We start from the raw sequence: 16016 nt of genomic DNA, 5'->3' as shown, positions 1-16016 counted from the left end.
CACAAAAGCCATGGCTTCTTCCACACAAAACTTCATAGCTCTTCAAACGGTTAATGTGCCCCAGAACACCCTATTTCTGGTTTATCGCCGCACGAAGTCCCTGCAGGATGAGTGTAGCTAAGCAGTACTGCTGCCCCTTTCCTGGAGCCTTTTCGCCGTCTTGTTAGGAGGGAGCGCCCCGTACCGAGCCCTGGGACCCGGGGGTGGCGGGGGGATGATGAGCCCATGGCCGGCGGGGTTGTGTGGGTGCAACAGCCGTGACTGCGAGCGGAGCGGCGACAGGGAGCCCCGGCTGCTCCCTGTGAGCGGGGCCAGGGCGAAGGCTGCCCAGCCACGCAGGGGACCTTTCCCCGTTCGTTACTTTACTTTGCTCTCCACTGCTGCTCAAATTTCTTCTAACATCTAAGCAAGATACTGTATTAGTCTTCTCTAAATAGCCATCTGCTGGATGTGAGTGGGTTTTAGGAAAACCCTCTGGAAATATTCACTTTTCCCGGAGTGTTTTCCCAGCTGCAGTGTGCATGTCCCCTTGAGAAGGTGGAGAGGAGACGAGCCGTCCCTCAGTGCAGCGGGTCGGGCTGAGCCGGGGGCGTGCAGTGCAAATCTTCCTCCTCGTTCCTCTGTGGTGGGCTGTCGGCAGAGACACAGCCCAAATGTGCGCCTGGCCCTGCAGCAGGGGATGTTCCTGGGGCTGTCAGAGGGCAATCCCAGCTGCAGGGCCCTGGCAGCCCTCAGCTCGGCAGGGCAAGCACGCAGCTCTCCCAGCCTGTGGGGTGGGTGGATATCAGGGCCAGTCTCCCTTCCGAAGTGGCCCAGGGGGTGAGCAGTCTGTGTGGGGCCTGGGGTGTGAGCAGTCCCTGTGTCAGGTCCCTGTGGGGCCTGGGGTGTGAGCAGTCCCTGTGTCAGGTCCCTGTGGGGTCTGGGGTGTGAGCAGTCCCTGTGTCAGAGGTCCCTGTGGGGTCTGGGGTGTGAGCAGTCCGTGTCACAGGTCCCTGTGGGGTCTGGGGTGTGAGCAGTCCCTGTGTCACGGGTCCCTGTGGGGTCTGAGGTGAGAGCAGTCCCTGTCACAGGTCCCTGTGGGGCCTGGGGTGTGAGCAGTCCCTGTGTCAGGTCCCTGTGGGGTCTGGGGTGTGAGCAGTCCCTGTCACAGGTCCCTGCAGGGTCTGGGGTGTGAGCAGTCCCTGTCAGAGGTGCCTGCGGGGCTGAGGAGCAGGCTGTGCCGCTGTGCTGGGCACGGACACCGAGCTGGCTCCGTGTGCTGCTGAGCCATCGTGTGTGAGAGCGACCGGCTGTGCTCGGGGCAGGTCGCAGCAGGCACAGGCACCCTCTGTGCCGGAACGTCCCCATCTGGGAACATCTGATTCCGAAATAGGGGTGTTTTCTTTGGCTGTTGTTCCAGTGCAGGTTCTTCAAAGTCTCTATGACTCAGTTTTGGAATGAGAACAAAAAACCAGAGAAAACCAAGCATGAATCAGCTATTATTTGGCTTCAGTTTTCTATAAGCCAGGTGACCAAAATCATTCCAGCTTCAAGAATCAATAAATTAACATCATGTTTAACTAACCTATTGTCTTTTTCTTTAATCAAATATAAGGTGCTGCTGGATTTATTAGTTTAGAGGATTTTGCATTTCATTCAGCATGATAGCAATCTCCTGTTAAAAATACAATTAACCACAGTTGGGTTTCTGTACCTGCTGCTTGTGGAAACTTCAGGCAGCAGAAATAAGTTGTGATTCTCTCTGATGGATTCTGCTTATTTCCAGGGAATGTATCAAGTCCTGTTCACCTAAACATATCAAGTAGCAAACAGCTCTTTTCTCTGAACTTCTTCTCAGTTTGAAAGTTTTGTCTGTACTTTCTTCCTGAGGCTGTTTAGGTGTTGTATAGTCCTTGTCCATCATATTCCTTCTTAAATAATACACAACCTTTGAGGGCTGTTTATAGCAGCTTTGTGTTCCTTAGCTGGGAGTAGAGCCTATTATGTTTCTTCTCCTGGATTTTGTGAAGGAGCTTATACATTTTTAAAGGTATTTAAAATTGTCAGTTAAAGAGTCCCCTTATTATGAAACCAAGACTTGTAATTCCAAAGCTGACTTAAAAAAACCTTGCTATGTAAAGTAGTTTGTGAATGCAGTGCCTCATGGTTCCAAAAGTGTGCTGACCTCTCAAAGCATGTGTGAGAAAAAAAAGGCAAAATGAAAATGAGAATGGGAACATTCCTGTGGAAAAATTTATTCCAACAGCACAGCACTTTTCTAAGAATGATTATTGCACTGGAAGATATTCAAAACTTGCAAGTTGCAACTAGGTTCTGGATTTTGCTTTTTACCTTCTACCCAGTCTTGCTCCAGCCTTTTTTTTTTTTTTGTTTAGATAACAAGTTCTCAACAGCTTCTTTCAAGGATTAAAAACCTTCTTCTGAAATTCTTTCTTCTGTGCGTAGCTTCCCATGCCTTAGTCTGAGTTTCTTTTGAAACTAGGAAGGATCTGGAAATACTTTGCATTGAGATCTGGTTGCTTTTGTGGGAGCTCATCTTATTCTTCAGTTGTGTCTTGGTTCCCCCACATGACGTGTGTGACCATGCTGTGATTCTTAAGTCTTTTGCTACAGTGATTTGTTGTTTTACAGAAGATTATTATCTTCTGTAGGCAAGGGCCTTTTCTAGTGCTGGAACCCAGCCAATTCTGTTTGTCATTCTCCAGATTTTTTCTTTTCCAGTTGGAATTAGCATCCTAGTTTTCTGATTAATACAGAGAGTAAAACATCATTTATCCTCCTAATATCTTCAACAACAGGTCTGAAACAGAGGACAACACATAGGAACCAGATGTATCACCCATGGAACAGCTAATTCTTTAAGTATTCTACCCAGTTTTGGGATCTGCAAAAGTTGGTGGGGATTTGTTATCCATGTAGGGTTTCAGTGCTTGTGTGACTGTCCAGGCTTAAGGCCCCAATGTTGTTCCTGGCACTGCATCCAGGAGTGCAATATTTTTATGTGATGGGGAATACTGTCCAGTATATAGAGTTTCATTTTTAACTCTGCCTGTGTGACTTCCCTCCCTAGGTTCTATTTTTAGATGTAATTTTTGTGCCTGGAGGTTCACCTAAAAGAGGACTGGGATCTCTTTAGTACCTGTCCCCAAAATGAAGATCTTCAGAACTCATGCCATAATATGCTGCTGAGCTGGGGTGACACTGGTGGCTTATGGTTCTTCTGTTTGCTGCAGATGAGTCTCTGATGAACATCTGTTCCTAGGCAAGTAGCTGGAGTCTTCTCTACCCCTAAGCTAAGATGCTCCTTGGCCTCCTTATCCTGTGGAGGCTGATGGGACCATTTCCAGAGCAATTTTGTCTTGTGTGAAATGCAGGCAGAGTGGGATGGCAGCTGAGGAGGAAGTGTTGGTGTTTCTATTTCCAACAAAAAGTACCTAAATGAGTGTGTGAGAGGCCAGGATTCAGATTTCTGATGCTGGAGGGGCCTTGCAATCCCACTCACAGCTGAGCTGTTCTGGAGGACTCCCTTCAGCTGCTCCTGAGCAGAGGAGGGCTTGGTGTGCCTGGGCAGGGGTGGGAGGGATGGGCTGGTGCCTTGGTGGTTAGGGCTGCAAGGAGAAGGAAGGCTGGTCAGCAGTCAGTCCTCTGGATGGATAAAATCTTCCCTCCTTTGGGCAGTGTGTGTGAAGAGGAATCTTTTCCTCTCTGTCCCTGCCCTGCTGATGTGTTCTGCTCACTCTGGTTCTGGGTGCCTGGCTCCCTGTCTGTGCCTGGCTGTCTGTGGTGGAAGGGCTTGCTGTTTGCTGTCCCTCTTGCTCAGGCTGACTCACTTCCTGCCTTAGTAACTCATTTGAAACCTTCCTGTTTTCTGACTTCTGACTGCAAAGTGAAGCCGTTTCTGAAGCTTGTGAGAGAATTTTTACTGGGCTGCCTGGTGCTACTTTGCATCATTTTCTTTTCACTTGAGCTGGCTGACGGGGGAATATTTTTACCTGTTGAAATGCTGCATTCGTCTCAGGGAGCACTGTTTGTCTCAAGGGCAGGGTGCAGGCAACCTGAGGACTTGTGCCAGGGAGGGGAGCATGAGGGGGGATGGGGGCCAGGATGCAGGTGTGGGAGCAGCTCTCTGGGTGCACTGTGGTTTGTGTGGGGTCTGACTGTGTTGCACCGGCTCTCAGACTCTTGGTTTCACAGATGTTAAAGCCAGTCACAGGAAAATAATTAAGGGAATGACAAACCTGAGTAGAACAACTCTGACAGGTTTTAAGGCACGGGGACAAGCAATCTGGCTGTCATGAGGGACACAGAGCAAAGCTGAAGGGGCTGTGGGCTGTTCTGGCAACACCCCAGCCCTCTGTGCCACTGTGGAGCAAAAATCTTTTAGGATAAGGAATATGTGCATGTACATGCACTCATGTACACAAACAGGCTCTAGGGGGAAGGTTAATGCCTCTGTATGAATCTCTGCAGGCATTTCCTACTGGGAACATTTCCCAGTTTAGAAAAACATGTCATGGAGGGTGCTGCAGCTCTCCTGTCTTGGCATGTTCCTCCCTCTTTTGTGAGCCCTGTCCGTGAGCAGAGCTCTGGCTTCTGGAGGCTGCACAGGTCATCAGGAGCACACAGAAGAGCTATTCCTACCATCCCCTCTCCTTTCTGCTACCCAGGCATGCCTGACAGCTCTTCAATGCTTGCATAAGAGGTAGGAGCACGGTGTCCTAATTTATATGCCTGTCGCAGTGGGCAGTGAAATGGCTAATCAAATCCTACCTGGCTTGTGATATGACCATAGCTTTTGTAAATGTGCCAAGTGCTCTGTGAAAGGTGCATGATTTATAAAGCATTTCCTCAGTTTCTCTGTCAGCTCAAGCTCTCTTCAATGTATTGGGTATTAAAGCAATGAGACAGAAATCAGAGGGAGAGCTCATAAAATTTGTAAGTCAATTCAGCTTAAAGAAACCAGACAAGTAGATGCACAAAAGTAAAGAATAATATATGTATGTGTATAAGGCTCTGTATAGCAAAAGACCCACAGAACTAACCTCTCAGGGGAACCAAAGTCAAAGTTGCTTTTAAAAGTATTGAAGAAGAGATTTCAGTTTCTTCAAAAGTAATGAGGATTTTGCCGTAGTTTTCAATGGGAATAAGCTCCAGCTCCTGTTGGAATTCATAACTCATACCTCACTGCCTGTCACAAAGAAATACTCTAAGCAGGGATGAAAGATTTATGAAATCATGCATGAAATGACTGTATGTCTACTCTGCTTTCTGAAGGCTGTATTTTTGTGGAAGGTATTTTATATACAGGACATGATTTATCTCTGATGCCTGCATGTTTTATTCTTCTGTAAAGATTTTAACTACCTTGGGAGAGATCCTCCCTTCTGAGGGAGGACCTTCTTCCTCAGTGAAAGAAGGAATACAGTGAACAGCAGTAAAGAGAGCAGAGAAGCTGGAACTATCAGGTGCTCTGGCACCTGGGCCGTAATTTAAAATGCACTGCATCACCATGTATGTGATGTATGTATTCTGAGATGTACACGTATGTATCCTGACAGTACTGCACTCAGGGCTGTAGTGTTACTTGTTTGGCTTAACACAATATTGCCTCAAGAGATTCCAGCCACTCAGGCTGAGATCTGGACTTCCTGTCAAAAAAGAAATTAATTTCAAAACTTTCCAGATGAGATGCTAAGATGATAATAGATGTCCTGACTGATGTCAGCTGTCAGGAGCAGTGCACAGCACACTGCCAGTCTCTTCCACTCTGTACTAACTTTCTTTTCCTTGTCCCCCCAGGGGGTCCCTGCATTTGTTTCACAAGCAAAGAGAAGAACCTGTCCTGTCATCCTTGCCCTCTAAAGGCCTCTGTAAATGTTTTGGCTTTACTGTTCACTTTCCTGCTGTTGCTTGGAGGATGTGCCGAGGGCTGAGGAAAGTGCTGCTCTCACCCAGGGACTTGGGTTCTGTTCAGCTGCTCTCTGCTTGAGGTTATCCAGCTGTGACACATGCACTCAATGACACCTTCTGGGACACAGGAAACCTGAATTATCCTTACTGAAAGAACCAGCAAGGACATACTGCTCAGCAGGGAATATATTAATTTAGTTCAGTGTCTTTTACAAAGAAGTTTTTAAATCCGAGACTAGAGTGAGGAGGCATTTTCAAAGTTGTACAAGTGAGCACTGCAAACACAGATGAATCTCAGCCTGAGATTTCACTGTTGCTCTGTTCCTGTGGAATGACTCATTCAAATCCATTTAAGCATCCTTATTGATAAGTCTTACTAGAGCCTTGGCTTCTCTGTGCACAAATGTGACCCAGGGCAGCATCTGAGAGCTCAGACAATGATATTTTTTTAGCCCATCAGATCTCTCATGCTGCTGAAAAGCAAAATCCCAGTTTCACATGCTTTTGGGATTTTGATGTGGGTATTAAAATGGTGAGTGGTTTTGTGTCTGAAACCTCTGCTCTAGTGAATTGTAGTCTGTGTATTGGCCTAGTTGAAGATCTGTAAACCAGACCTTGGGATGAAACAAAAGATGGTACATATCTCTGCCCTGAGTATGGGCAGCCTGAATTTCTGTATTCACTAAGAGGAATGTGGTTATTAACAAGAAATATCTTTCAAATATTCCTCTTCTCCAAGGTAGCTGATAAATACTGTGCATGCTTTTGTGGTAACCCTTGGGGCGAGTGCAGCAGAAAACATCAGAGCTGTCATGGAGAGTGTTTGATTCAGGTTTTCTGTGCTGGGAGTGTGCTCTCTCTGCTTGCAGACATACAGTATGTGGGAAAATGCTCCTAGCTGCTTCCAGACTCAAAGATGGAGTGCATTTCTTTGTCTTCAGAAGTTGTGTGTGAAGGAGAACCTCCTGGAAAGTATCCTAGAAAACTCCCCTGGCCTGACTGGGATGAAGACAACCAGTGGAGAGGGTGTGGTTTCCTGTGGGTGAGTCCTCACAAAATATCCATCTGAACTGGAAAATGTTGGAGGTGGTGGAGGTTTCCTCTTCCAGAACTAAATCCACAGGGTTAAATGTTGTCAACCTGTTCTGAGTCTGTGAAGAGGTTTGGAAAAAATCTGTCTGATGCCTGGCAAATAGGAGTCTACATGGAACAAAATAAGTCTTGTCACTTGCCAGATTTGCCAGAAAAGCCCATGGGAGGAGTGGGCATCAGAATTTTAAGCAACTTCTCTCTCTCAGAAACAATCTGGCTCATGTCAGTGGTGAACAACGTTGGAATGGAGTAAGCAATCCATGCTGCTGCTTCTGCTGTGTTTGTGGATAAATAAAAGCATTAATTAACCAGACAGCTCATTCTACTCCTTTTTAATGAGCTGAACACACGCTCTGACCATCTTGGTGCAGATATAGAAATGTAGATTTGTTTATGCTGCTATCAAACATCAGCCACATTGTTTTGGATGCTACAGATGTTAGGCTGCAAGTCTAACGTCTTCTCCTTTAGGGTCTCACTTTTTATTTAGACTTTAAAACTGTATTCAAATGAGGTTTTGACCGAAACTGAATCACTATGTACTTGAAAGCTAAAGAGCTTATCAGGCATCTGATAATGTTTTCAGGATTTCCCCAGATGAGACCGCGTAGTGTACAGACAGGAAGCCGAAGTATCGAGCGCCTGACCAGAGCTTCCTCCTGCGCAAGAGTGGGGGTTTCTCTGCCTCCAGTCTTAACTCTGCATGCATGGTCTGAGCCTTGAAATCTACAGGATAAGCAGCACCCAAACCTCCCAGCTGAGCCCTCCCAGCGCGGTGAATGGAGCGCTTCAGTGTGCCCCTCTGCAAGGTCAGCAGAACAGGTCTCACCTCTCCTGAGCTCTGTTACCTTCCTGACTCCTTATCAGCCAGGGAATCAGCAAGGGACTTTCCAGAGCTATAAACATGTGAGCTGAGGAGATGGAATGAACCCACATGCAAATGAGTTCTGATTCCCTTCCCTTTATAAAGTTAAAATGTTTTTGAGAGAGATTCAGATCCTGCAGAGTGTGGGAGTCTGAGGAGGTTACCTTGGGCCGGCAGTGTCTCTGTCCCTGCTGTCTGTCTGTCTGTCTGCCTTTCCATTGTAGACAACAAAGTGGAGTGATGTAGAATAGAAAACGAGAAATGCAAACCTGTGCTGATTGAAGAGAAGGAAGAAAAATGGAAGAGAAAAAGCTGAAGAGTGGGAAAAAGATAAAATAAAATGAATTTTGGGGATTCCACTGTGAGTAAGAGCCGAAAAAAAAGTAAGCTGATTTATTATGTTTGTCTTCTGCCTGAGTGCCAGCACACTTTGTATACGTGAAAGGTAATTTGCACATTAAAGATTGAATCAAAACGTCAACTTCTTCCTCAATTCCTCCAGTTTTGAACCAGGATAGTTCTGTCAGCTTTGATGGGTTTACGTTCTGTAAATGCAACATAATGAATATCAAGTCTTTGAAGTAATTTTGAGTTATGTTTATGCTAAAGCAATGAAAAATTTCAAATGACTTTTAAATACTGTTGTGTCAGGGAATCGGCACATATTCTACTGCTTCTCTTCACCACACAGGAGTTTTTTCTCTTGTCCTTGTCCTCTTGTGACTTTATTCCAAATCCAATGGAATTCAGAAATAAGGGGTAGTGGTATCATTATGTGCATTAATATTTTCCTTGAATTATGATTTATATATATTTTTTTCTTTTAAATCTGTATCTTAACCCACTTAAATAACAACTATTTAAACAGAGAGAGGATGTGAGTTAATTGATGTATGTATTTATTTTCTTTTTGTCAAATGCTACTGATTTAGAGACTACGATGTTTGATTGTAACAGAAGAGTTTGACTGGTTGTCCCTGGTTTATTTCACATCAATTCTTTACTTTTTTGAAATGGTTTATTTTTATTTTTTGCATGTGCTTCTAACTTATCTAAGCATCCGAATTTGCTTTGCAGCATGGAAAAAAGAGACGGAGAAATCTCCGCTCTTCTGTGGTGGAATTTCCAACAAATCCCCTGTTGGGTGGTGCAGGGAAGGGTTTCTGGAGTTTGCAGGATAAGGCAGCTCCCCTCCCTTCACTAGCGTGATTAGAGACAGGCAGTTACTCTTTCATTTTTCTGATTACTTTGCTTACTGAAAAATGCAGCTTTGACTGAACTGAAATTATTTACAAAGCTCACCTGAGTGCAGCAAATAGTCTTGAGTAAATAATCAAAAAGTAAATTTATTTTAACATTTTGAGAAATATACTTTAATTTTTTTCTTTTAAAAAAAACACCTGTTTGCATTTTCTTAATTTCTCACATGCAAAAATAATAATGGCAAAAAAGTAGCATTTTTTGTTTTAGGCAAAAATATATTACATTACATGTTTCAAATGTATGTATTTTATTTTTAGAAAATAATTAAAAAAAATTATTCCAGATTTAGCCAAATGACTTTTTTCTGATGATTTATTCCTTTTGGCTAGTGGATTAAAAAATACTAATTGCCATAGCTTTGGTTGCATTTCATCTTCATCTGGGAGAGTGTTAAAATGAATGTTTTTCTGTGGGAAATGGTGATGAAAATGTGAATTATTTTGATGATAAAATTTTCTGGTCATTTTAAAATACCTTTTTGTCAGTCAAAATGGACACATTATCCATCTTTTCCCAAAAGAGAGGATGAACACCAGTTTTCATGAAATAGGTTTTGTTTATCATTGTTGAATCTATTCCCTAATTTCATGAGCAAATCCAGCTGCTCTCTCTTCTGCAGCTTTTCAGATACCTGGGCTCCATCTAAATGTGCTTTGGGACAGGGCTTCACAGTTCTTTAAACAGTTGTTGGGTGAGCAGGGCCTGGAGTTCCTGGGGAGAGGGAGTTTGAGGATTGCCAGCATAGCAGGACCCAGGGTTCTGGGGGGGGACTCTTGTAAGACAGAGGTTTCAAATATATCAGTGACTGCCTGGGATGGTCTTGGGGGATTCATCAAGGAGAAGCCTGAAAAAATTGATTTAAACTTATATTTAAACCTTTAATATACACTGAGTATCCAAGTCCTTGTTGGCAACTCTAGCGATCTTAAGTTATTAATGGAATTATTAGCTGTAGGCAGCCTGCTTGCCTAAATATTCTGGATGTGATCATGTTGAATCTAAATAATACCTAAATTATTTTATTTAAAATGATATCGGATAAGTTCAAGGAGAGCAGGATTTAAAATTTTGAATAGGAGTTGAGTGTATCCCAGAGGAAAACCCCAGGTGCCCACAGGGTAGGGGAGCATTCCTCAGCCTTTGCTAATGGATGCAAACAAAACAAAAATCTTGGACCATTTCATGTGCCCCAAAAGGAGCCATCTGCACCTGCAGGTAGTCCCTGGAAGCTTCCAGAAACCGACTCCCAGTTTTTCATGTTCTAAACACAATGGGTGATGGCCTGGCATGGCCGGGGTCTGGCAGCAGAGCTCCCAGCCCCTGGGCTGAGCCATGCCAGGGCACAGAGCAGGGCTGAGGTGCCTGAACGAGGGCACAGCTCTTTGCTCGCAGACTGGCAGGGGCCTCCACACTGCTCCAGCTGTGCCATTATTCTGATATTACACTCCTTTATTTCAGTGCTTTAGTATTGAAACAAACTACGCGTGTATTGAAAGGTTGTTTGCTCTTTGTGGAATACTTTATTTTCAATAACAGTATAGTTACAATATAAATACAGTAAAAGTATAGTTACAATATAAATACAGCAACTTATTGTATTTTAAGTGTTTATATAAAAAAACCTGTTTGAAGAAATCTCTGGCTTCTAATGGATTACTAGCTTTACAGTGTTTTATTACACTGTGCTTCTCCAAGTAAATTCTTTGCCAGGTGATGATGACATTCCTTTTTTTAAATGAGAGGGTTACAAAAATGTGATTAATTGATGTTTGCCTGTTTGTTTTTTAACTGCTTACTCAGAGTGTAACCATTTTCTATTAGTAATATAGTGTAGTAGTTATGTAGTGACAAATACTGTAAGTACCTGTGTACTTTAAACAGAAGAAACAGTGCCAGTACTCTTGAATTATTAAAAAGGTGTAAATTGGGAAGGAATAAGAAATGGTCATCCACTCTCTCCTGTTTGTTGTTTTTTATATCTTCCTGTTTTGGGTGTTTAGATTATTTTTGAAACATACTGATTGACCAGTCATTTCGAGCTTGCTCTGTTCCACTCCATTTGTCAGGAATTAGTTCAGCTGAGCAGTTCCCACCCTGCTGGACACAGCACATCTGTCACCTCCAGCACATCTGTCACCTCCAGCACCTGCCCTGGGCACGGTTATCAGATATCCCGACCAAGGAAAGAAGTGTCACTGGGTTTGGGACACTCTGTATTCGAAGAGTTTGGAAAGAGTTTTGCTTTGTCCTCAGTCAGCTGGTGTGAAACTTCTTGTTTGCTTACAGTACAATTTTATTGCTGAAATTAGAAAGAATAGAGAGAAGTTGAGCAAGGGCGTTTGACATGTCAGTTGCCCTTGTTAGCACACTGGAATTGGCTTTCCAGTTCCTTACATCGGCACTGTTAGTCCAGCTGTTGCTGCAGTGTGCAGAGTACGTGCTTCAGACTGCTACATTCTTTACACTAAAGTTACATCCTGCCATCTGAATGCATATATAAAAAAGCCAGAACATGGAGCCCACAAAAGTTTCTATTTTTCTATACATAAAGCTTGCTGAAATTATCTCCAGGGCCGTGACTTATTAAGGCTGAGTATAAATGAAACTATACTGTACTGTAACTACACTATAAGTAAATGGTATAGTGATTACTAAAAATAATACTTAGTATTAGAAATCTTTATTATTGCTGTTAGCCAGAACATTTTAAAAATAGGAAATAACTTTTCATTATGCACTTTTGATACTAGTGTTTTTACTAGCTGTAATGTATATAGATGGCTGATAGTGTAAATATTGTTTTTTCTTAGTGATTTATGCCCAGTGTGTGTGTATTTTGTCATGTATTCTTTCTCCAATTTAGTGAAACAATGCAGAAAAAAAATCAGTTTGTTCTAGGTCAAAAAATAACATTAATTTCATTTAAAAAATGAAAAGGAATATGCAGTCATTTTTATCTTCCATGAAGGAAAATGGTTTGTTGCACAAAGTACTGTGTTGGAAAATGTGATTAAAATGGGAACAAGAGAATTGAACCTCAAGATAAGCAGAATGAGATAATTCTACAGCAGAAGAAATTGAATGTTTGTTATTTGTGAAATAGACATTTGCAATAGAAATGTAACTGTCTCTTAAAATTAAAAATGCAGCCAGAAAATAACTGGAAGTTCCAGAAAGCGTTTTGGGAACAAATGCACTTGTTTCTGGACAACCCAAAAGATGTGTTTGGGCTAATCTGATTCATCATGAAATGGGAAATTTTTTTTTTGCATGTAAGAATTAACCAGTTCAGATTATTAATTTTTTTTCTCTGTGGTGTGGGAATAACGAAAGTGTCGGTGTAGTTGCAGGGCCAAAGGTATTATGGACCTGTTCCATTTTTCATCCTGAAGGGTTCAGGGAAAGGATATCTACAGTTCCTCATCTGGCATTGCCTGTGGTCTTCACTGATACGGGGAGAACCTGGGAGCAGGGTGTGCTTGACACCAGTGTCCGTGTCTGATGGGAGCTGCTTGATGCTGGCAGAGCTCAAGAGCAAAGCTTAGGTGAGGCTTTTCTTTAAGCCTGAGCTGAAACTTTGGCCTTGGGTTTTTCATGGGTGAGCATGGTCTTTATAGAGCACAGAAAGATCTTCTGTGTGTGAGCACTCTGCCTGTAAACTTGCACATGAGCTGTACTGAGAGGAATTTACAATATTTAAAGTTAGGATATGGGCAGTGTTTGCCTTGTACCTAAGCACCAGAGTAAAGACTTTCTTGTGGGTCCCTAATCTGTGGCAGAGCTGCTCTGCTGAGAAAGGGAATGATGGAAGGAGACCTGCTCAGTGCAGGAGGGTGGGATTGTTTGTTTTTGGTGTGAGGTAGCCCTAGGTGAGAGCCCCCCACAGTGTTTGCCTTGTACCTAAGCACCAGAGTAAAGACTTTCTTGTGGGTCCCTAATCTGTGGCAGAGCTGCTCTGCTGAGAAAGGGAATGATGGAAGGAGACCTGCTCAGTGCAGGAAGGGTGGGATTGTTTGTTTTTGGTGTGAGGTAACCCTAGGTGAGAGCCCCCCACAGCCCAGCAGCCCAGGCAGCTCCTACAGGAGCTGGAATTGCTGTGGAGAGCAGATGAGGCTGCTTGTCCTGGGCTGAATGGGAAAAAGGGGAAATCAAAGAAATGGGTAATTTTTAAATGGAGAGGACCAAACGTATGGGTTTTGGAGGTTGAACTCTGGGTTCATGACACCAAGCAGAGGTTTTCACAGCGTGAGGCTGGTCTGGGGCTGCTGCAGGGGATGCTCGAGGTCTGCCCAGTGAGCAGAACTCCCCTGCAGGACACTCTGACTCTGCAGAGCACAGCCCATGGTCTGCACTGAAATTTCACAGCCAGCACAGCTGAACCTGAGAGCTTCTGCTGGGCTCGAGTGTTTGCCTGCCTCTGGTGCCACTGTGCTCCTTTCTGGCTGTGAGTTTTCCTATTTTTTAAAAAAATGTCAAAATTTCTAGAATAACTTAGTCTTCCATTTCACCCTCTTGTTTCAAGTACCCAGCTGTCAGTGGAGCTGTGAGACAGGTATTTTTCTTCTAGCTGTGGGGAAAATGTATTTAATGAAATAAAGGTGAAAAAGATGCTTTATGCTCCTAATGATGTGGGACCATATTCATTATTTCAAGTTTCCTATCTGTGATAATTAATTACCACCCATGATGAGCTCATTTGGGTAGTGTCTGGATTTCATGTGAAGCTGCAGTAGATAATTGACTGCTTAAAAATCATTAAAATCTCATTCTTTGGTTATATGTTTGGACAAATGTAGATATTTTACTAAAAAGAAAGGTTGTAATGGCAGCATAGAGAATAAAAGTAAGGAAAATGCAGAGAATTTACACATTGCAGTGACTTGATGGCTTTAGGATCTTTATGTTCTTTTCTTGTTAAAACATATTTAATTAAGAAGAAAGCTTATGGAAGAATAGTTGTCAGGCAGTTAACATTATTCAATCACTCTAAAAAGGTTTGCCTTTTGGTGTAGCAGTAAAACTTTATAGGATGATTGTCTATTAAGTATCTGTCCTGTAGGAATTGTTAAATCTGGTGTAATAAGATCTCCAAGCTGTGAGGTACTAAGGGACCTTGCTGGAATAGAACAAAAGAGTGTTTTTCCAAGAAGTAGATTTATGGCCCATTGGAAAGACTTGCCTCCTCACTGCTCCTGCAAAGGCAGAACAATATAATTTTATGGGCTGTCTTCTTGTTTGCAAATGCATGAATTTAATCCTTGAGTAAGTGGGTTCTCAGAGGGAGGGAGTTATTCCTGGAAGGACAGTGAAAGGATAGAGAATGTCACATATGAAGTTCATGAGGGGTCAAAGTGGCTGAAAGTGGCATCATGTTTTTTAAGATGAGAGATTACCAATGTACTGCAATGATATTAAACTCTGCAGGCAAACTGAAAGAGAGAATGTGACCTTTTGTCCTACTTAGTTAAAAAAAACCTGTAAAGCCAACTTACCTGGAAAATGGCTGTGGAATTATGAGGATGTGCCCTTCCATGCCTTTCCTTTGGGATTTCACTAAACCATCAGGTGTGCTGCTGGAGAGCTGGGCTGCTCTGTCCTCCCGTGTGGGATAGATCCATCCCTGAGTTCTGGCAGCAATCTTAGAGCATGTTCACCTGTCCCCCTGCCTTGGGGCTGTCTCTGCAAGCCCCTGTCCCTGGGGAGAGGCAGCTCTGCCAGACCTCACCCGGGCAGGGACAGGGGAGTTCAGGGTGCTGAGAGCAGGCTGGGGGAGCACCCAGTGCTCTGGCCTGGGCAGCTTAGAGCTACTGCAGCTCTTTAGCTGGGTCTCATGGAGGGGCATTTCATGTTTTCCCTTTCACTGTGTGCCTGATTGTGCCACGGTGAGTGCCAAAGCTGTCTGTACCCAGTGGGTGCTGAGCACACTGGTGCCTCTATGGAAATGCCATGCACTTTCCTTAGGAGGGGGAGACTGGCCTAAGGGATAGACACTTCCACCCTTTCTTCTTCCTGACCTTTTCTCCGCTTTAAGATAGGATGTTTTATTGATGATCATGAGATGTTTTTCCTGCTTGGCATTGGAAGAGGGATTGCCACAGAAGGGCCACGCTGCTTGTGAAGGTCTTGCTTAATTAACTCAGCAGTGATCTTAGCAAGCAGTATTCCAGTGACAAATTAGAAATATCAGACAAGCAAAATTTATTGCTACAGTACCTTATTTTAAAGTTGCAGATGAAGTTTTGTCCTATTGGAGTGCCTTAGCAAGATGTTACTTTTGTTAATTTGATTTTTCTTTCCTGTCTCACAGAGTCAAGTGACAGATGGGTAGGACTGAGCTGGGCTGTGGGTACCACACAGCAGTTACTTAGCAAATATGTTTGTTCAGAGGTTTCCCTCCCAGCAAGAGAAACAGTTAAAGAAGTATATTTTTAATTTCTGTTGTTTGGTTGACTGGTTCAGCAGCCTGAGAAGACAATTAAAGCTGTAAAGAAATGAGCACACTGCTGCCTTTCCTGCCAACACTTCTGGGGCTGCATGTGAGGCTGATGTACTGGGAAAGTGGCATGGGGTGCTAGCAAGGATTGTTCACTGAAAAAAATACTTACTTATAAATGAATAAAATCAATCCTAAACCAAAATAATTATATTAGAACCATTCTGTTCAGTAAACTTCCTTAAATTAAGTTCTGTTCAGTAAATTTCCTTAAATTAAAAGTTTTTGAAGCTAAAAGATTTAATCTGAAATCCCCTTGACATCCAGATATTTTATTTCAGACCAAATATTCTTTTCACTGAAACCAAAGAGATTTTTTTCTGAGACTTCATCTCACTGGACCAGAAAGAAGTATCTTTAAAATGTTCCAAATAAATCTGAAAATTTTTTATA

At 43.2% G+C, this 16016-nt stretch overlaps 1 long non-coding RNA gene across 1 annotated transcript; it reads left to right on the top strand.

Moving 5' to 3' along the window:
* The first annotated feature begins 6806 nt into the window (after positions 1 to 6806).
* Positions 6807 to 8888, top strand: LOC120498716. The gene is made up of 3 exons (XR_005626716.1): positions 6807 to 6952; positions 7589 to 7811; positions 8092 to 8888. It is a non-coding gene; the product is annotated as an uncharacterized LOC120498716 (long non-coding RNA).
* Positions 8889 to 16016: the final 7128 nt, after the last annotated feature.

Source organism: Passer montanus, unplaced genomic scaffold, assembly GCF_014805655.1.
Source record: "Passer montanus isolate IOZ18808 unplaced genomic scaffold, ASM1480565v1 scaffold15, whole genome shotgun sequence".
NCBI lineage: Eukaryota > Metazoa > Chordata > Aves > Passeriformes > Passeridae > Passer > Passer montanus.
The sequence above is the reverse complement of the archived record's forward strand: the minus strand, read 5'-3'. Positions and strand labels throughout refer to the sequence as shown.